This window comes from Helianthus annuus, chromosome 14 (genome assembly GCF_002127325.2).
Source record: "Helianthus annuus cultivar XRQ/B chromosome 14, HanXRQr2.0-SUNRISE, whole genome shotgun sequence".
Taxonomy (NCBI): domain Eukaryota; kingdom Viridiplantae; phylum Streptophyta; class Magnoliopsida; order Asterales; family Asteraceae; genus Helianthus; species Helianthus annuus.
In genome coordinates, this window is record NC_035446.2 from 109,451,628 (window position 1) to 109,477,760 (window position 26,133).

The following is a 26,133-nucleotide window of genomic DNA, read 5'->3' on the forward strand; positions in this document are numbered from 1 at the left end:
GTTCATTAGGATACCATCATTCATATAACATGCGATGCAAAAAGAAAACCACTATACTTTTTATACAACTCTGTCGTCAGGAAAATTTATAACGGAATGTCGAGATAAAAAAACTTAATGAACGCAAGTTATCGAAAGAAATTCAAATTGTAACACCCCGAAAATTTTAGTCCAACTAATCCCGACTATGTGGATGGAGATATATATATATATATCTCAGTAAATCCCAGCTTTGCTATTGCTGGGATTTACTGAGTATTATATATATATATATATATATATATATATATATATATATAATACTCAGTAAATCCCAGCAATAGCAAAGCTAAGGTAGGGTCTGAGGAGGGAAAGATGTAGACAACCTTACTTCTACCCCGTACGAATAGAGAGGTTGCTTCCAGTGGGACCCCCGGCTCGATAGTAGTTTTGCATCAAGCCTTGGACATAAGGCATATAACACTTAGCAATTGAAACAACTGCTGATTAGTGCATGTATCCCCTTGTCTTTCGGCTATCAACGCCACAACATGATGCATGATTAACGATCCCCTATTTTAACGTTATTTTCACGAAATTAGTAAAATAACATTAATATTAAAGCACTTTCACTTTTGCCCCTCGAGTGACCACACATATATACATTATATGCGCATACCGCAAGCGGGGTATATATATATATATATTTATATATATATATATATATTAATCGACACATGTCCCGAATCTCCAAATAATCCCGACTATGTGGAAGGAGAGGGACAAAAAATGCCTAAATTGGAAAAGATCTAAGGTCCAAGGACTAACACTATAAAAATATTATAAGTTTAAAGTTGAGGGGCTAAATCTGACATTAAGGCATAATTTATGGTATGTTGAGAGTCCCTATAGACCGTATGGTTATACCCTTGTGGTCCACACGGTGTTATATATAACCTACGCGTCTGAGGTCCCTTATTAACCATATCCTAAACCCTTCACTGTTAGGGATGGATTTTCTAAACCTAAGGATCACGGATCCACAAGTGCAGCCAGGATCACGGATCCTCAATTCTGTTTGAATTAAGGATCCTTGGAAGACGTTGCAGAATTAAGGATCCAGGATCCTCATTGTTATCCTAACACTAACGGTTGTTTCCATTGTATTTAAGCTTGTTTTGCAGGAATGAACGAGTGGGACTTGGTCTTACCGATATTCTTAGGGAATATGCTCTCAATATTCTGCACGTGCATAGCTTAATGACCGTTTTAGAAGTCGTGGGTAGCTTGCACATTTAGCGGATAGTTAGTTATTCAGATTATTTCTATTTTTAAAGGGGGAAATGGACTGTATCACCCTTAACTAAGCAAAATTGGCCAATACCACGCCCAACTTTCAAGTTGGCTCCCACCACCCCCAACTGGACACTTGGGTTGCTATGTCACCCTGTCGTTACTTAGCCACTAACCTGGTTAGTTTTTTATCCTACGTGGCATGCTGCCGTGGATCTGAATTCAACAAAACAATAACACAAGGACTAAACATATCACTTAAAACATACTACAAGGACCAAATAGCAACTATTTCCATACATCTATTTCACCACTGATTTTGAGTTTCAAAATCCCCAAATTCTCGCACAACAAATTGCAGAGAAAATCAATCGGAACTCCTACCACCACAACCACCTCCGTCACACACAACCCAACCGTCGCCGCCTCCTTTCAGATTGGAAAGACGAACCCGAAAGAGAGAGAGATGGGAGAGAGGACGTCACCGTTACTAGCCAAGATTGAAGCACAATCTCACCGGAGATTTGGACCAAGCTGTCGCCGCCTCCCTTCAGGTCTGTTCTCGTTCGATGATAAAGAAGAACCGGAGATTTGGAATTGAGAAGCCATGGTATGTTCTTGTTTAATCGTTTCATTTCGTGTTCGTACGAACTGTAACCATTTTGATCTTCGTTTTCATCGGTCGATGCGTGTAAACCAGTGAATATGTGACCGTTCGGTTGATTTACGAATGTTTGGAAGTAATCGATAGGTTTAAATGTTTAGTTGTTGTTATTACGAGTGAATATGTGTTGTGAACGGTTTTGAGGTGTTGTGGTGACATAATGGTGATGCGAGGAGGAGAAATGGAGAGTTGTTGCAGTAGCAGAGCGTCGGAGGCGTCGCCGGCGGCGGTGGTGGCGAGTCGGAAACGGAGGCCGAAGGTGGAGGTTTGGAGGTTTATCAGGAGGTGCTTCGTTGGCTTCGAGAGTCGAATTGTGAAGAGGCGTGGAAACCTAGTTATAATTAAAAAAAATGCCACGCCATCTTGCCATATCAGATAAAAAGCCACATCAGCAAAATAAACAAACTCAGTTAGTGATTTTTAACGAAGGGGTGACAGTGACACCAAGTTGTCGAGTTGGGGGTGGTGGGAGCCAACTTGAAAGTTGGGCGTGTTATCGGCCAATTTTTCATAGTTTAGGGTGATACAGTCCATTTCCCCTTTTTAAAGGGGATAACAAGTTGGAATTAGAACAATTAGAAAACACACACACACTCTCGCAAGCTTAATGCAACTCATTGGCGATTACATACATTTTGTACACTAGTGATCCTTGTAACAAACTTGTTATCATCCCGAGTTGTAACGATTATTTGATTAATTATAGTTGGTGATCGGTAGTTTCCATCACCCGAGGTTTTTTATGCTGGAGATCATCTCTTGATCAAGGGCTTTTTCCTCGTATAAATTCTTGTGTCACTTGTTCATTTCATTTGAAGTTTGTTCATACATTCACTATTCAATTCAAGCATCACACCTCACAAAATAAGATTTGGTTGCATTATCCTAGTCTGATTTTTGACCAAAACAGTTTGGCGCCCACTGTGGGGCGATTGGTGCTTCATTTCTGAGAAATTTCGTTCATTGTGATCATTTCGGTTCATTATCTTCAACCATATGGCTTCTTCAGCAAAGAACACTTCAAGTTCCATGCCGGCAGTAACTTCTTCGCAAGGCGTTCCACCTTTGCCTCCACCACCTTTTGGACCTCAGAAGAATGCTGAGAATCCTGCGAAGAAACCAACCCTCGTTTTCTCAAAACCACCAACTTCTGTTGTTTCTTCTGGCCCTACTAACAGTGATCTTTATTCTTTGATTGTGCAGATGAAGGGTTGCATGCAACATCAAGACAAAACCAACGAAAGGATCCTCCGGGAGATTGATGACATCAAGAAACTGAAGAGATCAGCGGAGGATCACTCCCCCTTGGTGCCGAGGTCGCTGAATTTCGATACTCCGGTCATAACTTCCTAGCATTCTGCAGCTCCAGATGTCCAATACCAGGGTGGATCAACATGAATGCATTCTGGATCATCGGCAATGTCTCAGGCTCAAGGATCCTCTTTCCAGCCTTTAGGATCTTCATTCCAGCATCAGGGATTCTTCACCAGTTTAGGAGGATACATGGGGACGCAGCCGATTCAAGGATCCTCCCAGGTTCAGGGATCCTCCTCTCAGGTTCAAGGATCCCCCTTCCAGGTTCTAGGATCCTCATCTCAGGTTTACGGATCCATGGATTATCCTCCAAGACCCTTATCCACAGCACATCAAGGATCCAACATCTTCCAGGATCAAGGATTCTTAAGGAGTGTACAACCCGGAAGTTCAGACGTTCATCTGGGAGACTTCATCCCAATGTAGACTATTGCTTCCTATGGTCCATCAGTTATATCAGAATCCCGCCAATATGGATTCACATCTGGAATTCCAAACTTGAATCCTTCGGGAGGTAACACTTTAAATAATTTTTATAATGCTAACCATGGCTCAGTGTAGGATACATGTATCAACCAAGCTATGGCTAGGGAATTACAAAAACTAAAGGATATGATATCCAGTGTACCAGGAGTGGTTAAGCCCATTCCTGAAATTCCAGATGGAAGCCATAAGATATCCCGTTTTGCACCACCTATTTGTGATGCAGAAATTCCAAAGAGGTTCCAAATACCAACAATGAAGCTATATGATGGTTCAACAGATCCAGAAGAACATGTAGCTCGATACAAAGACAGGATGGAGATCAATCCCATCCCGAAGAGGTTAAAAGAAGCATGTATATACAAGGGTTTCGGATCCACATTTCACATACACCACCACTACACATAATCAAAGAAATGTATGGTTGTAAAGTCATTTTTATCATTATGCATGCTACTTACTACTTAGTCAAGAGAATCAGGCAAATAACCATGGACATTAAACTAATTATCGAGAGAACAAAGTGATCGTGGATTGAAACCCTTAGCCAGTTAAAGATAGGAGCAAAACACATGTATTTCCAGTGGCAAAGTTTGAGATTTCCGACCGGAGGGTCAAAAACGTATATACCCAAAAATTTCTATACGAAAACTATATACTCTCCACTACTGAGCGAAAAGAAAAGTTCGGGGGGTTGGTCGCCCAATCCCGCCCCCACTATGCTGCGCCCTTGCGAACGTCAAGGGTCAGATCAAGGTTAGAGTGTCCACACAAGTCAAAAGTGTGGATAAGGATGACAATGGGTCGAGTATTGGTAATCTCATACTCATATCCGATTGTAAAACCGTGTCACAATACCCATTGGATATCGAACATACCCACAAGTATCAGGCATACCCATTAGTTTCTTAAAAAAATACAGGATTTCAAAATAAATCTTTTTCTTACCATTATATTATACTATACATACAAATACCATGGAGGGGAATAGTGTCAGCCAGCTGTCTGACACTTCCCCAATGGTCCCGCCAAATTATGGTTTTGCACTGTTTAAATTTACAGTTTTATCATTGATTTTAATTTTTTCCTCCTAGCCAAGTTACGGTTTTCCCCTCAGTTTAAATTTACAGTTTTGCCATCGTTTTTTTTACAAAACTGTAGTAGTGTTTTGTTTTAATTTGTTGACTCGATGTAAATTTTATTCGTGTCAGGTGGCTTCCTAACACACGCTAATTTTTCCTGAAAAATTACAAGTTTGTCCGCAGTTTAAAATTATAGTCTTTCCATCATTTTAGTTTTTTTAACAAAAGTATGTTAGTGTTTTGTTTTAATTGGTTGACTCAGTATAAGTTTTTTTAGATCATGTTATTAGTAGTATGTACAAATAACTGAAACATATATGTACATATTCTAAAAGAAAAATATTCACCTTAGTGTCCCAAAGATGAGGGGCCAAAAACTAGTTGAATACATTTTATTATAGTTATTTTATTTTACTTCGGGTAGAAAGGAGACGTTACATAAAATCATAAACATACTTTTCACACGTGGACAGGGAGATGGTCGAGGTACTTCCACGCAGTACACAAGCTATCTTGTGTCCACTACTAAATTTTCGCTTACATTGCATGTTTGCATCCACTTGTTTTTTTTTATGAATTTGATTATTATTTCATTGTTTTTATTTTTATACATAAATTTTCATTGATTTTTTTTCGCACATAAAAAATAGCAAATATTTTAATTTATAAGTAGTGATGTATACAATGAATTAAAATTATCCACAATGAATTATACATTTTTACGAACTTTATTTTTTTTTAAATAAAAAGCGATCATTTTTATATTCAACTAGTAGGATTTCTACGCGTTCTACGATAGGAATTCGATCAGTATCGATTCGTGATAAGGTGCCGGTATTCGCTATAGTAATTGAAAGAAAAAAATAAAAGAAAAAAATTGTGATTTGGCCAAAAGGATATCAAAACGTGTTTTGCATCGATCGAGAACCAAAATAACGAGTTCATGTACCAGTTCCGATTACACGGATACCACTATTATAGTTATTCAGTCGGAATCAGTTAAGGTTCATTAGGATACCATCATTCATATAACATGCAATGCAAAAAGAAAACCACTATACTTTTTATACAACTCTGTCGTCAGGAAAATTTATAACGGAATGTCGAGATAAAAAAACTTAATGAACGCAAGTTATCGAAAGAAATTCAAATTGTAACACCCCGAAAATTTTCGTCCAACTAATCCCGACTATGTGGATGGAGATATATATATATATATATAATACCCAGTAAATCTCAGCAATAGCAAAGCTAAGGTAGGGTCTGAGGAGGGTAAGATGTAGACAACCTTACCGCTACCCCGTAGGAATAGAGAGGTTGCTTTCAGTGAGACCCCCGGCTCGATAGTAGTTTTGCATCAAGCCTTGGACATAAGGCATATAACACTTAGCAATTGAGACAACTGCCGATTAGTGCATGTACCCCCTTGTCTTTCGGCTATCAACGCCACAACATGATGCATGATTAACAATCCCTTATTTTAACGTTATTTTCACGAAATTAGTAAAATAACGTTAAAATTAAAGCACTTTCACTTTTGCCCCTCAAGTGACCACACATATATATATTATATGCGCATACCGCAAGCGGGGCATTATATATATTGTTAGGGGAGGATTTCCTAATGACCTGTGATCCTCATGTGTTATCCTGTTTAGTGATCCTTACTTCTGTGACAGATGGTGATCCTCAGAAGTGCTTCAGGATCAGGATCACAGATCATCCTAAGGATCCTTATACTAACGATTGTTCACTTTGAATTCGGTATTGTTTTGCAGAAGTAACAGCTTGGACTTGGTCTTGGCAACATTCCTGAAGAATATTCCACGGTTATTCCGCACGTGCTTGACTGAAAATGGACGTTATGGAGTCGTGGGAAGGCTTGCATGAATTGCGGGATGTTAGTTAGCATAGTTAACTTCTATTTTTAAAGGGGTAGCGAGCTAGTTTTAGAACACTTGGCTAATTTTGGCTACACACACTCGTACAACTGCACTCATCAGCTCACGGCGAAACACATAGCTATTTTCATACATTTTTGCAAGATACACCATAGTGATCCTTGTACCTAGCTCGCTATCATCCAAAGTTGTAAAGAATTATTGTTTAATTTGAGTTGGTGATCGGTAGTTTCCATCACCCGAGGTTTTTTATGCCGGAGATCATTCATTGATCTAGGGCTTTTTCCTCGTATAAATCTTTGTGTCACTTGTGAAATTTATTTCTGAGTGATCCTCATTGTCATTTACCAATTCAAGCATCATACCCCGTAACAGAGAGTTTGGTTGCATTATCCTTGTCTGATTTTTGACCAAAACAGTTTGGCGCCCACCGTGGGGCAATTGGTGCTTCATTCATAAAGATTCTCATTCTCGTGATCATTTTGGTTCATTGCATCCAAGCAGATGGCTTCATCATCAAAGAATACTTCTACTGCGATGTCTGCAGTCAATTCATCTCAGGGCATTCCACCTTTGCCTCCACCACCTTCTGGATCTCAGAAGAATGCCGAGAAGAAACCAACTCCCATTTTCTCAAAACCTCCAACTTCTTCTGCCTCTTATACTCCTACTACTAGTGACATGTTTACTCTAATTTTGCAGATGAAGGAGCATATACAGCAGCAGGATAAGACCAACGAAAGGATTCTTAGAGAAATCGGAGACCTCAAGAAACAAAACAGATCGGCAGAAGATCATTCCCCACTAATGCCCAGATCTTTGAATTTCGATACTCCAGTGATAACTTCCCAGCCTTCAGTGGTTCCAGACGTTCAACATGTGGGAGGGCCAAAAGGAGTGCACTACGGATCATCAGCAATGACTCAGGCATCAGGTTCATACTTCCAGCCAGCAGGATCCCATCCTCAGCATATAGGATCCTTCGCAAGCTCAGGAGGATACCCAGGAGCGCAGCAGATTCAAGGGTTCTGGCCATTCCAAGGATCCTCCCAGGTTCAAGTATCCTCCTATGTCCCAGGATCCTCGCAGGTTCAAGGATCCTCCCAGGTTCAAGGATCCTCCTATGTTCCAGGATCCTCGCAGGTTCAAGGATCCTCGCAGGTTCAAGGATCCTCCCAGCTTCAAGGATCCTCTCAGTTTCATGGATCCTTCCAGATGCCGGGATCCTTAAGGAGTTTGCAATCAGGGAGTTCAGATATCCATCAGGGAGAGTTTATTCCAATGCAGACCATTGCTTCTACTGGTCCTTCGATCATTCCGGAGTCTCAACAATATGGATTCACATCCACTCTTCCTAATTTGAACCCAGTGGGAGGTAACACTTTCAATAATTCTTATACCACTAACCATGGCCTTATGCAGGATACAGGTATCAATCATGCCATGGCCAGCGAATTGCAAAAGTTAAAGGATATGATATCAAGTGTCCCAGGAGTGGTCAAGCCTATCCCGGAGATTCCAGATGGGAGCCATAAGATATCTCGTTTTGCACCGCCAATCTGTGATGCTGAGATACCCAAGAGGTTCCACGTGCCAACCATGAAGTTGTATGATGGTTCAACAGATCCTGAAGAACACATAGCACAATACAGGGAAAGGATGGAGATCTATCCCATCCCAGAAAGGTTAAAGGAAGCATGTCTGTGCAAGGGATTTGGATCCACTCTTATTGGATCAGCTCTTAAATGGCTGCTAAGTCTTCCCTCTTACTCTATTACCTCATTTGCTAATCTAGTTAACCTATTTAATAATCAGTTTTCTTGTAGTAGAAAATTTGAGCGTTTAACTAGTGATCTGTATAGGATAACCCAGGGTCATAATGAATCATTAAGGGACTATATCACTAAATTTAGTAAAGAATCCTTAGATATTCCTAACCTGGATATAGCTACGGCTGTTGAAGCCTTTAAAATGGGATTGCTTAGGGATTCACTATTCTATGATGATCTTGTTATGACGCCATGCAGGAACCTAGATGAGGTAAGAACCCGGGCACTCAGGTTCATCCGGTTAGAGGATGACAAGAGGATCCAGGAGAGATTAGCAGGATCCTCAAAGCAAGAGAAACAAGGATCCTCGTTCAAGAACAACAAGTTCAGATTGTATAACAAATCTGATAACCAGAATGTGCATGCTGTTGAACAAGAAGAGGATGATGAGGATTATCCTCCAATTTCTGAATATTGTTTTTCTGTTGATAACAATGAACTAATCCTTGCGATGCAGAATTTAGGTGATAAAGCTAGATGGCCCAGGAAAAATGACAGACCAGCTGCAACTAAAGATAAGTCAAAGTGGCGTGCATACCATGAAGACTTTGGGCATCTCACAGAAGAATGCATTGCACTGAGAAAAGAAATTGGATACTTGTTGAGCAAGGGGCACTTGAAAGAATTATTGGGGAGAAAGAAGTCAAGGACTCAGGATCCTGAAAGGATCCCGGAGAAAGCTCATGCCCCTCCAGCGGATGCACAAGTTATAAACTTTATTTCTGGAGGATCAGACATTTGTGGAACATCCTTCTCAGCAGCTAAAAGGCATGCAAAGGAAACCAAGATGGATAATGGAGATAGACCCATCCGAACATCCAGTGTCTCCGAAGGAAAAGTCATAACTTTTGATGAGGATGATCGTGTTGACATTCAGGATCCTCATCACGATGGTTTGGTTATCACTCTTTGTATATCTAACCATTTTGTCCGCAGGATCCTTATAGACGAAGGAAGCTCTGTGAACATTATCCAGCTTGATGTTCTTAAAAAGATGAATATTCATGAATCCGATATCATACCAAGATCCTCTGTGCTTGTGGGATTCAGTGGAGAAACTAAAAATACTCTGGGGGACATAAAACTCCCAATCTATATCGAAGGCCTACATTCTTACCAAAAATTTTGTGTTATCGACTGTTTATCTTGTTGTAATTTTATCCTTGGCAGGCCTTGGATACATGACATGAAGGCAGTCCCATCCACCTATCATCAGTGTGTGAAGCTCCCTAGTCCCTGGGGAATAGTGAAGATTGATAGTCATCAGCAGGAGGCTAAGAACTGCTACACTTCATCAATGAAACCAGCCTCAAAGTCAAGGGAGCAATAGCAATCAAAGTATCCTCCAAGGGATGTCTTGGAGGCAAGAGAGCAGGATGTAGTAGAAATCCTTATGGATCCTGATGATCCTGAATCTAAGGTCTATATAGGATCAGGGATCCTTGGCGAAGTAAAAGAAGACCTCATATCCTTCCTCAAAAGGAGGAAAACTACCTTTGCACTCATCAGCTCACAGCGAAACACTTAGCTATTTTCATACATTTCTGCACGATACACCATAGTGATCCTTGTACCTAGCTCGCTATCATCCAAAGTTGTAAAGAATTATTGTTTAATTTGAGTTGGTGATCGGTAGTTTCCATCACCCGAGGTTTTTTATGCCAGAGATCATTCATTGATCAAGGGCTTTTTCCTCGTATAAATCTTTGTGTCACTTGTGCAATTCATTTCTGAGTGATCCTCATTGTCGTTTACCAATTCAAGCATCATACCCCGTAACAGAGAGTTTGGTTGCATTATCCTTGTCTGATTTTTGACCAGATATATATATATATATATATATATATATATATATATATATATATATATATTAATTGACACATGTCCCGAATCTCCAAATAATCCCGACTATGTGGAAGGAGAGGGACAAAAAATGCCTAAATTGGAAAAGATCTAAGGTCCAAGGACTAACACTATAAAAATATTATAAGTTTAAAGTTGAGGGGCTAAATCTGACATTAAGGCATAATTTATGGTATGTTGAGAGTCCCTATAGACCGTATGGTTATACCCTTGTGGTCCACACGGTGTTATATATAACCTACGCGTCTGAGGTCCCTTATTAACCATATCCTAAACCCTTCACTGTTAGGGATGGATTTTCTAAACCTAAGGATCACGGATCCACAAGTGCAGCCAGGATCACGGATCCTCAATTCTGTTTGAATTAAGGATCCTTGGAAGACGTTGCAGAATTAAGGATACAGGATCCTCATTGTTATCCTAACACTAACGATTGTTTCCATTGTATTTAAGCTTGTTTTGCAGGAATGAACGAGTGGGACTTGGTCTTGCCGATATTCTTAGATAATATGCTCTCAATATTCTGCACGTGCATAGCTTAATGACCGTTTTAGAAGTCGTGGGTAGCTTGCACATTTAGCGGATAGTTAGTTATTCAGATTATTTCTATTTTTAAAGCGGATAACAAGTTGGAGTTAGAACAATTAGAAAACACACACACACTCTCGCAAGCTTACTACAACTCATTGGTGATTACATAAATTTTGTACACTAGTGATCCTTGTAACAAGCTTGTTATCATACCGAGTTGTAACGATTATTTGATTAATTATAGTTGGTGATCGGTAGTTTCCATCACCCGAGGTTTTTTATGCTGGAGATCATCTCTTGATCAAGGGCTTTTTCCTCGTATAAATTCTTGTGTCACTTGTTCATTTCATTTGAAGTTTGTTCATACATTCACTATTCAATTCAAGCATCATACCTCACAAAATAAGATTTGGTTGCATTATCCTAGTTTGATTTTTGACCAAAATAGTTTGGCGCCCACTGTGGGGCGATTGGTGCTTCATTTCTGAGAAATTCCGTTCATTGTGATCATTTCGGTTCATTATCTTCAACCATATGGCTTCTTCAGCAAAGAACACTTCAAGTTCCATGTCGGCAGTAACTTCTTCGCAAGGCGTTCCACCTTTGCCTCCACCACCTTTTGGACCTCAGAAGAATGCGGAGAATCCTGCGAAGAAACCAACCCTCGTTTTCTCAAAACCACCAACTTCTGTTGTTTCTTCTGGCCCTACTAACAGTGATCTTTATTCTTTGATTATGCAGATGAAGGGTTACATGCAACATCAGGACAAAACCAACGAAAGGATCCTCCGGGAGATTGATGACATCAAGAAACTGAAGAGATCAGCGGAGGATCACTCCCCCTTGGTGCCGAGGTCGCTGAATTTCGATACTCCGGTCATAACTTCCCAGCATTCTGCAGCTCCAGATGTCCAATACCAGGGTGGATCAACATGAATGCGTTCTGGATCATCGGCAATGTCTCAGGCTCAAGGATCCTCTTTCCAGCCTTTAGGATCTTCATTCCAGCATCAGGGATTCTTCACCAGTTTAGGAGGATACATGGGGACGCAGCCGATTCAAGGATCCTCCCAGGTTCAGGGATCCTCCTCTCAGGTTCAAGGATCCTCCTTCCAGGTTCTAGGATCCTCATCTCAGGTTTACAGATCCATGGATCATCCTCCAAGACCCTTATCCACAGCACATCAAGGATCCAACATCTTCCAGGATCAAGGATTCTTAAGGAGTGTACAACCCGGAAGTTCAGACGTTCATCTGGGAGACTTCATCCCAATGCAGACTATTGGTTCCTCTGGTCCATCAATTATACCAGAATCCCGCCAATATGGATTCACATCTGGAATTCCAAACTTGAATCCTTCGGGAGGTAACACTTTAAATAATTTTTATAATGCTAACCATGGCTCAGTGCAGGATACATGTATCAACCAAGCTATGGCTAGGGAATTACAAAAACTAAAGGATATGATATCCAGTGTACCAGGAGTGGTTAAGCCCATTCCTGAAATTCCAGATGGAAGCCACAAGATATCCCGTTTTGCACCACCTATTTGTGATGCAGAAATTCCAAAGAGGTTCCAAATACCAACAATGAAGCTATATGATGGTTCAACAGATCCAGAAGAACATGTAGCTCAATATAAAGAAAGGATGGAGATCAATCCCATCCCGGAGAGGTTAAAAGAAGCATGTATATGCAATGGTTTCGGATCCACATTAACAGGATCAGCTCTTAAATGGCTGCTAAGTCTTCCCCCTTACTCTATTACTTCATTTGCTAATTTAGTTAATCTGTTTAATAGTCAATTCTCATGTAGCAGAAATTTGAACGATTAACTAGTGATCTATGTTTTGGTCAAAAATCAAGCAATGATACCAAACTTTCTGTTGTGAGGTATGATGCTTGAATCAATGAACAATATTAAGGATCACTCTGAAATGTAATGAACACGTGATACAGAGATTTATACGAGGAAAAAGCCCTTGATCAATGAATGATCTCCGGCATAAAAAACCTCGGGTGATGGAAACTACCGATCACCAACTCAGATTAAACAAGAAATGTATTACAACTTTGGATGATAGCGAGCTAATTACAAGGATCACTATAGTGTAATATGCACAAAAGTGTGTAATCGCCAAGTGAATTGTCGAGAGCTGGTGAGAGCAGTTACGAGTGTGTGTGTTAAGCTAAAAATAGCCAAGTGTTTCTATTTAGCTCGCTATCCCCTTTAAAAATGGAAAAATATCTAAGCTAACAAACATTCCGCTTTGGTGTAAGTCCTCCACGAACTCCATAACGTCCACTTCAGCCATGCACGTGCGGAATAAATATGGAATATGCTCCAGGAATATCGCCAAGACCAAGTCCAAGCTCGTACTCCTGCAAAACAACATCATATTCAAAGCAGACAATCGTTAGTATAAGGATCCTTACGATGATCCATGATCCTGATCCTGCAATACTTCTGAAGATCACTAATAGAAACAGAAGTGAGGATCACTAAACCCAACAGTAATTGAGGATCACTGATCATTGGAAAATCCTCCCCTAACAATTGCCCCCAAAATATAAGGAGTAGTAATGTAGATAACGAGTTATATTTTCTCGTTCTTATCCGTAGCCAACCAACGGATATATAGCCGTTGAATCCTGACTAGCCATTGCTAACATGACGTCATTGAGGTGACTACCCTACAAAATCATCATTATAAATTGAAGTTAGAAATAAGGGTTAGAGAGCATTTAAATTCGTGCGTTTCCTTTTTAAATCCTCATTCGAAGACTTGATCAGGTACTTCTCTTTCCTTTCTCTCTTCATCTTCTCACTCTGTTTCTCCTTCTTCACCACTGTCATAATCAAGATGATGCTGAGATCCTCACCGGCTAAGGATCATAAGAAGGACAACCCCTTGAAAAGCCAAGGGATCATAAAAGATTCTGCAAAAGAACGTTGCTGCTTCACCGATCCACAGATAGACAGAGTCCGCCATTGTTTTCCGGCGAATACCGTTTTCAAACCATTTGATCCCACCGTTCTAAGTGACTTAGTTTCTGAAACCTGGGTAGCTTTTCCGGTCACCCCATTCACAATAGGATACACATATCCTTTTCCAGATTTCACCCAATCCTTCTTCTCTCTCACTGGCATCTCCTACATCCAAGCAATGCCTATGATCTGGAGGGTCTTGATCACCCTTGAAAGGATCATTGAGCAACAACGTATTGATCTGGGAATGTCGGAGCTTGCAGAGATGTACGACCTCGTAAGCCATGGGTCTCACCGGTATCTACTCAAACATAAACGTGGTGAAGAACACCCCATCTTCAAAGCCACTAAGAATGACACCGACTGGAAACGGTGATTCTTCTTTGTCAGAAGGGATTTTATCCCTGATGGAAAGGATCTGCCTAGAAAATGGACCACTCATGGTAGGATAGAGGATCCTTAGAAGGATCACCGGATGAGTTTGCTTCTGATCAGGATTACTAACACATTTCCATCTCTTTTGTGCAGCTGTTTGTGTTTCACATCTCTTCAAAACACCTGCAACAAAGGAAAGGCTTGCTGCTTTCCAAAGACTTGATCCTGCAATAAGATCGTTTAAAGCAAACACCCAGGATTCTTAAGAAGTATCCTCAGGTCCTGTCACTATGTCGAGTAAGTATCCATGTTTATATGTAATTAAATGCTTAAATAAGAATAAAATAAGGATACTTATCTGTTTTGGATGTGTAGGTGCTGGAAAATCTTCAAGATCTGCCTCCAAATTCAGTGTCACTAACCTTGACACTGTCCGATCCTCAAAGAAGAAGCTTGCTGCCAGTCCAACTGTCATGATCCCCAAGGCAACCACTTCTAAAGGCAGGGGTGGCAAGAAAAGGAAGACCTATGAGGCTGACAATCTACAAGGCTTGCCTCTGATCCGTCATCAGTTCCTTGAGTACTTCTAATGTAAGGATCACTGACTTAGCTTAAATATATTGCTCACTTGAGGATCACATGATCCTGAACTTTGCACTGTCTTCTTTGCAGAAATTTGTTGAAATCGAGGACTATGTTGGGAATGTTGAAGAGCTGGAAGGGAAATACTCGGACCTTCAACAAGTAGCGGTGCTCAAGGATCACAAGATTGCTTCTCTTGAAAAGGACCTCAATGATGCCAACACCCAGACGGCTAAAGTTCTGATCAACGCTGACTATGAGAAGCACGAGCTCATGGAGGGTGCTAAAGTCTCCGCTGCCATTGCCATGTATAAAACCAAGCTGCAGATGGCCCAAGAAGCTCAGGATCCTGACTTTGACAGGAGGAACTGGGACATTGAGGGCTGGAAGGCTAGGATGGCTAAGCTGGACAACGAAGAAGAGGCTGAAGAGGTTCTAGCAATCGAGGCTGGTGGCAGTGGTAAGGATCAGGCCGGTGGAGAGGCAAGTGGAGCTGGTGATGGTGATGCAGCGAAGGTGTATGCTGCACGGATGGGCGATGAGGGACACTTCTAGACATAGCCGGAGCCCATTTTTTAAGTTTAGTTGTCTAGTTACTGTTAGGGCTGGATTTTTACTATAAGTGATCCTTATACGTGATCCTAACCAGTGATCCTTGTTTCTTTGGCAGGCAGTGATCCTCAGCCGGACTTCAGGATCAGGATCATGGGACGTTATGGTGATCCTTATACTAACGGTCACCTTCGCTTACTACAATATTATTTTGCAGGAACATCTAGCAGGATATGCTCTAGGCATCATGATCAAGGAACGCGTTTTCACAATTATGGCAAGAGCTAAATTGAAGATAGACGTTGTACCGGATATGGAAACTTGGCTTGATCTAAGGGCAGCAATTTAGGCTAGATTATCTTTATTTCTAAAGGGGTAATGAGCTGATATTTAGTCACTTTACCTAAAATAGGTCACCCACACATGTATAAATACCACTCTTCCTCATTCGGAAGAACACACACGACATACGACACAACTCTCAAACACTTAGACACTCAGTGATCCTTGTACTCAGCTCATTACTATCCAAAGTTGTAATTATATTTTTGATATATTGAAGTTGGTGATCGGTAGTTGCCATCACCCGAGGTTTTTTATGCCGGAGATCATTCATTGATCAAGGGCTTTTTCCTCGTATAAACCCTTGTGTCTTTGCATCTTTATCACAGAAGTGATCCTTTACTTTCATAATTAACCAAGCATCATACCCCGTTTTCATAAAGTTTGGTTACATTATCCTTGTGTGATTTTTGACCAAAACAGTTTGGCGCCCACCGTGGGGCAATTGGTGCTTCATTCATAAGAAAATCTTTTGTTCGAAATTATTTCAGAGAGTTACATGGCTTCATCATCGAAGAACACGTCCACGGCGATGTCTGCGGTCACTTCATCACAGATCACCTTGCCTCCTCCACCGGCAGGATCTCAGAGAAATACTGAGAAGAGATCAACTCCCACTTCCTCTAAACCTCTATCTTCTTCTGCTATGAATTCTTCTATTCCCAGTACTAATGATGTATTTGCTTTAATTTTGCAGATGAAGGATCGTATGCAGCGGCAAGATGAAACTAACGAAAGGATCCTCAGGGAAATTGGAGATCTCAAAAGACAAAAGAAAGCGGCAGAGGATCATTCTCCACTGATGCCCAAATCCTTGAGCTTTGATACTCCAATGATCACTTCCCAGCCATCAGGGATCCCGGACGTGCAAATTATAGGGGAGTCAAGAGGATCACATCTCAACTCGGCAGCTATGACTCAGACATCAGGCTCACATTTTCAGCCCGTAGGATCCTATCCTCAGTACATGGGACCCTTCAGGAATTCGGGAGCCTATCCGGAGACACAGCAGTTTCCAGGATCCTACTTTGTTCCAGGATCATCCCAGGTTCAAGGATCCTCCTTTGTTCCAGGATCATCCCAGGTTCAAGGATCCTCCTTTGTTCCAGGATCATCCCAGGTTCAAGGATCCTCCTTTGTTCCAGGATCATCCCAGGTTCAAGGATCCTCCTTCGTTCCAGGATTACCCCAGATACCAGGATCCTTACAGATGCCAGGATCCCTAAAAAGTTTGCAAACAGGAAGTCTAGATGTCCATCAAGGGGACTTCATTCCAATGCAGACCATTGCTTCCACTGGTCCCTCCGTTGTTCCAGAATCCCAGCAATATGGATTCCCTAACTTGAACCCAATGGGAGGTAACACTTTAAATAATTATCCTACTACTAACCTTGGATTCATGCAGGATACAGGTACCAATCATGCTATGGCCAGGGAATTACAGAAACTAAAGGACATGATCTCAAGTGTTCCAGGGGTAGTCAAGCCTATCCCAGAGATTGCGGATGGAAGCCACAAGGTATCCCGTTTTGCACCACCAATTTGTGACGCAGAGGTACCCAAAAGGTTCCATATCCCTACCATGAAGTTGTATGATGGCACAACGGATCCGGAGGAGCATATAGCACAATACAGGGAGAGGATGGAGATCAATCCTATCCCAGAAAAATTGAAGGAAGCATGCCTATGTAAAGGATTTGGATCTACTCTTACTGGATCAGCTCTTAAGTGGCTGCTAAGTCTTCCCCCTTACTCTATTACTTCATTTGCCAATTTAGTTAATTTATTCAATAACCAATTCTCTTGTAGTAGAAAATTTGAAAAATTAACTAGTGATTTGTACAGGATAACTCAAAATCATAACGAATCATTAAGGGATTATATAACTAAATTTAGTAAAGAATCCTTGGACATTCCCAACTTGGATATGGCTACGGCTGTTGAAGCCTTCAAAATGGGACTGCTTAAGGATTCATTATTCTATGATGATCTTGTTATGACACCATGCAGGAATTTAGATGAAGTAAGAACTCGAGCACTCAGGTTTATCTGGCTAGAGGACGACAAGAGGATCCAGGAAAGACAAGTAGGATCCTCAAAACAAGATAAGCAAGGATCCTCCTTCAAAAGCAACAAGTTCAAATCCTACCATAGAAACGAGAACAAGAATGTGCATGCTGTTGACCAAGAAGAGGATGATGAAGAATATCCTCCAATCTCAGAATATTGTTTTTCCGTTGATAATCATGAACTGATCCTTGCAATGCAGAATCTAGGTGAAAAAGCCAGATGGCCCAGGAAGAATGATAAACCATCCGGGACTAAGGATAAGTCCAAATGGTGTGCATACCATGAGGATTTCGGGCATCTAACTGAAGATTGCATAGCCTTAAGAAAAGAAATTGGATACCTGCTAAGCAAGGGGCATCTAAAAGAATTGTTGGGGAGAAAAAAGCAAAGGACCCAGGATCCTGAAAGGATCCCTGAAAAGGCTCCAGCACCTCCGGCAAACGCACAAGTGATTAACTTCATATCCGGAGGATCAGACATTTGTGGTACATCCTTTTCAGCGGCCAAAAGACATGCAAAAGAATCAAAAATGGATAATGGAGAAAGGCCTATTAGAACCTCAAGTGTCTCAGAAGGGAAGATGATAACATTTGATGAGGATGATCGCATTAACGTTCAGGATCCTCACCATGATAGCTTAGTTATCACTCTCTTTATCTCTAATCATTTTGTCCGCAGGATCCTTATTGACGGAGGGAGCTCAGTGAACATTATCCAGCTTGGTGTCTTGAAGAAGATGGGAATCCCAGAATCAGACATCATACCAAGATCCTCCGTGCTTGTTGGATTCAGTGGGGAAACGAAGAAAACTCTGGGGGACATCAAACTCCCAATCTACGTGGAAGGATTACATAATTACCAAAAATTTTGTGTTATTGACTGTTTATCTTGTTGCAACGTTATCCTTGGCAGGCCTTGGATACATGACATGAAAGCAGTTCCATCTACCTACCATCAATGTGTAAAGCTCCCTAGCCCATGGGGAATAATCAAGATCGATAGTGACCAGCAGGAGGCTAAGGATTGTTATACCTCATCTATGAAGCCAACCTCGAAGCCAAGGGAGCAATAGCAATTACAGTATCCTCCAAGGAATGTCTTGGAGGCAAGGGAACAAGATGTAGATGAAATCCTCTTGGATCCTAGTGATCCTGAATCAAAAATCTATATCGGATCAGGGATCCTTGGCAAGATGAAAGAAGACATGATATCCTTCCTCAAAAGAAGAAAATCTACCTTCGCTTGGAAACATGAAGATATGACAGGTATATCTAAGGATATTATTACTCACAAACTTGGCATTGACAGGTCTATCAAACCAATCCATCAAAAAAGGAGGAAGTTTGCACCAGAAAGGAATGCCATTATCCAAGAAGAAGTAGAGAGACTACTTCGAGCAGGTATGATCAGAGAGGTAAAGTATCCAAAATGGTTAGCCAATGTGGTTGTTGTCCAAAAGAAAAACGGAAAGTGGAGGGTATGTGTCGATTTCACTGATTTGAATAAGGTATGTCCCAAGGATCCTTTCCCATTACCCCACATTGACTCCATGGTGGATGCAACAGCGGGGCATGAACTGTTAACCTTTATGGATGCATCATCTGGGTTCCAACAAATCCAGATGGAACCATCTGACCAAGAGGATACAGCCTTTATGACCCCAACCGGTTTATATTGTTATATTGCCATGCCTTTTGGACTAAGAAATGCAGGTGCAACATATCAAAGGCTGGTAAATATGATGTTCAAGAATCAAATTGGAAAAACTATGGAGGTGTGCATAGATGATATGGTGGTCAAATCAAAGAAAGCTGAGGATCACCTAAAGGACTTAGAAGAAGCATTCGATATCCTTGATCATTACAACATGAAACTTAATCCTTCAAAATGCCATTTTGGTGTTAAGGCAGGAAAGTTCTTAGGACACATGGTAACCCAGAGGGGCATTGAAGCAAGCGCGGAACAAATCAAAGCATTGATAAATATCAAATCTCCTGCCAATGCCAAGGATGTCCAAAGACTGACAGGCAGGATAGCAGCTTTGAACAGGTTCATATCGAAATCCTCAGAAAAATGCAAAGAATTCTACGATATCCTAAGGAAGAATAAGAAGTTTGAATGGACTGAGAAACATGAGAACGCTCTACAAGCCCTCAAAGAATATATGTCCTCAGCACCAGCATTAGCAAAACCGGAAAAAGGAGATGTGTTATCCTTATATCTAGCGGTATCCTCAACCGCTGTAAGTGCTGTCCTTGTTAAGGATCACGAAGGTACACAATATCCTATCTACTATGTAAGTAAAAGCCTACTTGATGCCGAATCCAGGAAACCGGACATGTCAGGGAGAATGGCTAAGTGGGCAGTGAAGCTTAGTGCCCATGATATAAGATACGAACCAAGAACAGCCATTAAATCTCAAGCACTAGCTGACTTTGTGGCTGATTTCAGTAGTGATCTACAAAAGGAAGCAGAATTGGAGGTCCAGCAGCTGGATGAGACCAAGGATCCTTGGATACTACACACTGACGGATCCTCAAATATCAAAGGCACAGGGCTAGGGATCCTACTAAAATCGCCACAGGGGGACATAATACCCCACTCCATAGCCTGTGAGTTCCAAGCAACTAACAATGAGGCTGAATATGAAGCCTTAATTGCTGGCTTACAAATTGCTAAGGATATGGGGGTAAGATATCTCGAAGTATATGTAGATTCATTATTGATCACCAATCACTTTAATGGATCCTATGCTGTTAAAGGTGAAAAACTAACCAAATATTTAGAGATAGTCAAAGAATTGGCACTCTCTTTTGTTTCTTTTAGCTTAACACAGGTACCAAGGGAGGATAACACGGAAGCTGATGCATTGGCCAACCTAGGATCATCCTTAAAAATTCCAGAAGATATAAGTATCCCTATCATCCATATCCTGGCTCCTGCTATTGAAAATCAAGTAGCCATGGAAATAGAAGAGGATACTGCAGTAACCCCTAGTGAAGAAGCTCGATCTTATTCAGGATCATGGATCCCACCAATCGTGAAATACTTGCAAAACGGAGAGGTCCCAATGGGAGAAAATCCTAGAGCTTTCAGGATCAAGGTATCTCAATTTACAATCTTAAATAATATGCTATATAAACGATCCCTTGCAGGACCATATTTAAGATGTATTGAGGATCCTGAAATTGAAGAAGTGTTGAGAGACTTCCATGAAGGAGATTGTGGAAACCACACTGGGGGCAGGGCATTATTCTCAAGGATCCTTAGAACAGGATACTACTGGCCAACCATGAAAAGGGATGCTATAGAGTATGCTAAGAGGTGTGATCCTTGCCAAAGACATAGCAATATCCTTCACCAACCAGCTGAATTACTACACCCCATACCATCCTCTTGGCCATTCATGAGATGGGGAATGGATATAGTTGGCAAGCTCCCTAAAGCACCTGGTGGAAAAGTATTTATGCTTGCCATGACTGACTATTTTTCCAAGTGGATAGAAGCTGAAGCCTTCGCTCAAGTCAGAGAAAAGGAACTCATATCCTTCATTAAAAGAAACATTATAACTAGATTTGGCATTCCCTCTGAAATTGTATGTGATAATGGCTCCCAATTCATTGGAAGCAGAACCACTAACTTTTGTGACAGTTGGGGAATCAAGATGATCACATCAACACCAGTTCACCCACAAGCCAATGGTCAAGCAGAATCATCCAACAAGATCATCATCAACAATCTGAAGAAGAAGCTAGGATCCAAGAAAGGGAAATGGGCAGAAGAGTTACCTTATGTGCTATGGGCTGATAGGACAACTCCCAAGAATGCCACCGGTCAAACACCCTTCTCTTTAGTATTCGGGGCAGAAGCAGTGATCCCAACAGAGATGGTGATCCCAACTGCTAGAACAAGTGCTCGTGATCCTGAAGAAAATGCTACAATCCTAGCTCAGGATTTGGATACCATTGAGGAAAACAGGGATCTAGCTAGGATAAGGATGGCAAGCTACCAACAAAGGATGGCTGGTGCCTACAACAAGAATGTCAGGATAAGGAAGTTCCAAGTCGGAGATATGGTGTTGAGAAAAGCATTTCAAAATACTATCAATCCTGCTGACGGGAAGCTAGCACCAAAATGGGAAGGTCCCTACTTGATTGAAGCTGAAGCAGGAAAGGGGGCATACAGGTTGCTAACCATGGAAGGAAACTTGTTACCAAGAGCCTGGAATGCTGTTCACTTAAAGAAATATTTTATGTGAACATGATCCTTCCTGCATGTGATCCTTACATTGAAGTATCCTTGAAGGATCCTGGAGATATCGGTGATCCTTACTCTGGTAATATGCTTATCCTAAAACTATTGCATTTTCTTACTTGTTGCCTAAGGATAAGGATCATGTATCCTTCATCCTCTACTCACAAACCATTTGAGTTATGATAGTTCAAGTATCTTCAGCAAATCATCAAAGATCTCCAAAAGCACCACAGATCCTTGGGTACATCCCCAGTTATCCTTGGGATTATCCCCAGTTTCCGCCAGCAGCGCACGATGATCCTGGTATAGTTCACGTCTTTGGGACCAGTACCCACTTTCGGGGCTGACAACCTCATCGTACTGGCTATATTTGGGATCCTACGTATAATGGTGGACGCACCATACATCCGTTCCTAAGGTTTCTAACGTTTTCACGTTAGCTAAGGTTTTGACATTTTCATGTCACTAAGTTTGGATAGTTGCCAGAAAGGGCCATACTCCAGTTTACATACGATCCTTTGGGCTTGTCCCCAGTTATCCTATGGGCTTGTCCCCAGTGATCCTCAGGGATCATCCCCAGTTATCCTATGGGCTTGTCCCCAGTGATCCTCTGGGATCATTCTCAGTTATACTTTGGGCATGTCCCCAGTTACTAATTTATCTTTTACATTGGCTTAGTCCCAAGTTATATCTCACTTTTCAGGTTTTGGAAGTCTAAACATATAAGGGTCCTTAATCCTTATTAATTATCAAAGTCTTATCTATGATTGTCTTGATTGAAGGTTAGGATCCTAACGTGGATCCTCAGGTATGATCCTTGACTATTTTTGATTATACTCTTTATCCTAACCAACCCTTATACTTTGACAACCGAACCAATGATCCTTGAACTAAAACACTTTGAGAATTTTCAATATGAGGATATTTGATCCAGGATCATATCCTAAATTTATTAAACACTTTGTCAACTCTTGTTATTTTAACAAATATAGCAATTGAGAAATAAGAGGATTATTGAAGGATAACAACACAAGATAAGCCAGAAAGATTAAAGTTATATTATTAAATAAAAGGATCATCAACCCTTTCAAAAAGTTGTCAAAATTGCCAACCCACATTTCTACCAGCAAAACGTGGCCCGTCCACATGGGTTGGCAAAGGGTGTCCATTGTCTATGCGGTCTTAGCATCTTTGCAGGAAAGTAAAAGCGGCAGGATCACAAAGGCTTCATCCCCCAAACAGAGGATCCCTCCACCTTTTGTAATCCTACCTATTGTCTAAAAGGATCCAGGATCCTTAACCCTAAGAAACTATTGTTTAAGTTACAGACCATAAATTGTTCCAAATACCACAACCACAAACCACTAACAAACCTAAAAAATTGGGCTCCGGCCTAGTCAACAATATCCATCATCGCCCAATCATGCAGCCTACTCCTTCGCTGCTCCATCTCCACCAGCTTCTCCATCCTGATCCTTATCAGCATCACCTCCCTCCAGCCTCGGGATATCCTCAGCATCCTCCTCGTCATCCAAGTCCGCCAGCCTTGCCTTCCAACCTTCAACGTCCCATGAGCTTTTGTCAAAGGTGGGATCCTGAGCCTCCTCAGCCATCTGAAGTTGTATCTTGTACATAGCAATCGCCGCCGAGACCTTGGCATCTTGGGTGATCTCCTGCTTCTCGTTATCCATATCAGTCAGCCTCTGAGCAGCTTCATCCTTGGTGGCCTGGAGTTCCTTCTCAAGATCCGCTATCTTGAGATCCTTTAACACACCCATTTGCTGAAGATCGGCAATCTGGCTCTCCTGGTCCTCAACATTGCCAAGATAAGTTTCAATTTCAGCAAGTTTCTGCAAACAAGAGAATAAAGACAAGCTCAGACTCAGGTGATCCTCAAAAAACAAGATACTCGAGGCAGTGATCCTCACCTCATTCACGTAATCGAGGAATTGCTGACGAAGGAGGGGGAATCCTTGGAGTTCATCAGAGGCTTTCCTTTTCTTCCCCTTGCCCCGGATAGGCGCCTTGGGGGCTGAGAATGAAGGACTGGCAGCAGGAGCCTTCTTCTTTGAAGACGTGACATTGGCAAGATCACTGATCCCAAATTTGGAGGCTGATTTAACAGACCTGGCAGATTTTCCAGCACCTACACAATTCAAAAACAAGATAAGTTCCCTTGTTAAAATTAAATACTTTTACATAAAACTTACTTTCTATAAGGATACTTACTTGACATTGTGGCAGATGCAGAGGATATCTCTTGAGAATCTTGAATGGTGACTTGGAAGCTTCTGACTTCAGGTTCAAGCTTTTTAAAAGCTAACACTCTTTCTCTGGCAGCAGGGGTCAACTTTAAGTGAGCAACGGAGATAGCTGCATAAAAAAGACAAAGGAGAAAAGACATCAGTGATCCTCATCATATGAGAACAGGACTGATAGTGATCCTTCGAGGATCCTCTACCCTACCATGAGTGGCCCATTCCTTGGGCAGATCCTTCCCATCCGGGATGGAATCCCTCTTAACAAAGAAAAACCGACGTTTCCAGTTCGTATCATTCTTGGTAACTTTGAAGATAGGGTGATCCTCCCCAGCTTTCCGTTTCAGCAGATACCGATGTGATCCAAACGTAGTAAGATCATAGAGCTCAGATAGCTCCGCCATCCCCAGATCAATTCCTTCCTGCTCAATGATCCTCTCGAAGGTATAAAGAACCCTCCAGATCATCGGCATAGCTTGGATGTAAGAGATGCCGGTTAAGGAAAAGAAAGACTGGGTAAAGTCTGGAAAAGGGTATGAGTAACCTATAGCAAACGGAGTAGCAGGAAAAGCCACCCAGACATCTGAGACAAAGTCGCTCAAAGCAGTAGGATCAAAGGATTTAAAAACAACATTCGCCGGAAAGCAATGGCGAATCTTGTCTATGTGGACATCAGTAAAGCAGCACCTCTCCGTAGGAGAATCCTTGATAATCCCCTGGCTTTTTAAAGGACTATCCTTCTTGGAATCCTTGTGTGGGGAGTTCCGGAGCAGCATGATTGTGATCGAGTAAAAAGAAACAGAGCAAAGAAGAATAGAGAGAAGAAGAAAGAGAAGAGCAGAATACCTGATCGATCTTCGGTGTAGAATATGAAGGGAGTGTATCTCGAATTTAAATACAAACTGATCCTCACCCTATCTCCTATTTATAATCATGATCTGCAGGATTGTCACATCTCTGACGTAATGATCATAACGGCTAGTCCGAGCATAACGGCTAGTTTCTTGGAGTCGCCCGTTAGAGATAAGATCGAAACAAAATATAACTCGTCTATTTACAATTAACTCCTTATATTTTGGGGGCAATTGTTAGGGCTGGATTTTTACTATAAGTGATCCTTATACGTGATCCTAACCAGTGATCCTTGTTTCTTTGGCAGGCAGTGATCCTCAGCCGGACTTCAGGATCAGGATCATGGGACGTTATGGTGATCCTTATACTAACGGTCACCTTCGCTTACTACAATATTATTTTGCAGGAACATCTAGCAGGATATGCTCTAGGCATCATGATCAAGGAACGCGTTTTCACAATTATGGCAAGAGCTAAATTGAAGATAGACGTTGTACCGGATATGGAAACTTGGCTTGATCTAAGGGCAGCAATTTAGGCTAGATTATCTTTATTTCTAAAGGGGTAATGAGCTGATATTTAGTCACTTTACCTAAAATAGGTCACCCACACATGTATAAATACCACTCTTCCTCATTCGGAAGAACACACACGACATACGACACAACTCTCAAACACTTAGACACTCAGTGATCCTTGTACTCAGCTCATTACTATCCAAAGTTGTAATTATATTTTTGATATATTGAAGTTGGTGATCGGTAGTTGCCATCACCCGAGGTTTTTTATGCCGGAGATCATTCATTGATCAAGGGCTTTTTCCTCGTATAAACCCTTGTGTCTTTGCATCTTTATCACAGAAGTGATCCTTTACTTTCATAATTAACCAAGCATCATACCCCGTTTTCATAAAGTTTGG